This window comes from Neomonachus schauinslandi, chromosome 16 (assembly GCF_002201575.2).
Source record: "Neomonachus schauinslandi chromosome 16, ASM220157v2, whole genome shotgun sequence".
Taxonomy (NCBI): Eukaryota; Metazoa; Chordata; class Mammalia; order Carnivora; family Phocidae; genus Neomonachus; species Neomonachus schauinslandi.
Genome location: NC_058418.1, coordinates 12,620,998 through 12,622,005, shown reverse-complemented (window position 1 = coordinate 12,622,005; position 1,008 = coordinate 12,620,998).

The window sequence follows — 1,008 nt, the reverse complement described above, 5'->3', positions numbered from 1 at the left end:
GGTCGAGCGGCGGGGCCGGCGGGGCCGAGCGGAGCCGGGCCGGGCCGGGCCGGGCCGGGCCCCCGGACGCCTACAGGGAAGGCGGTCGGGCGCCGCGAGCAGCGCGGACGGCGGCACCGGCGGCCGCGGGCCCAGGTGAGCGGCGTGGGGTGAGAGCCCCTCCCTGCAGCATCTCCCCACCTGCCCGAGCATCCCTTCCCCGCGCTCTGTGGGCATGGCCTGAGCCCCTAGGGTCTCCCGGGCTGGAGGAGGGGAAGGGTCCAGGGCGGAATGAGCCCCCACCCCTCAGCCCAGCCAGCCTCCCGCCGTGCGTGGGTCTTCCACCCAGGCCTTGTCCTTCCCGGGCCCCCTCCTTGCGAGCAGTGACTAGACTGCAGGGACAGAGAGGTGCGGCCTTCGAAGGGTTAAAGCATCGATTCTAACCCCCAGCCTCCAGCCTTTGCTGGGGCCGCAGGACACCTCTCTCCGCCTCCCCCATCTCCTTCTCCTCCCTTCCTTTTCTCCATTCAGTCGCGTAATGGCCAGTGCCCTTCCGCGGGCTGACGCTCACCAAGTGCTAAGTGCCTCCCCATCCCCAAGTATCCTCCACTGAGGAAACAGTTGTGATCAGCATTTAACAGGGAGGGAAACTGAGGCAGAGAGGCCAAGTTAAAGATGGGTTAAAGACACAGCGGGAATAAAGCAGGGCTTGAACTCATGTCTGTCTGACTTGAGCACAGGCACTTTGATTTGCTAAGATACGTGACCAGAGGATGAATAATAATAGCAAGGACCATGTATCAAGGGCTTGCATGTACTAGATACCATGTTCCCTGCATTATTAACTGATTTCATCCACAAACATCCCTAGGAAATGGGCACTGTTATCATTACCATTTTACAGATGAACAAACTGAGGCCTAGAGAGAGGAAGTGACTGGCCAAGGTCACACAGGTGGTAAGTAGCCATGTGCCCACTTAGAGCTTTCCGTGGAAGGAGAGAATAACAGTGAATTTTGGAGTGTCCAC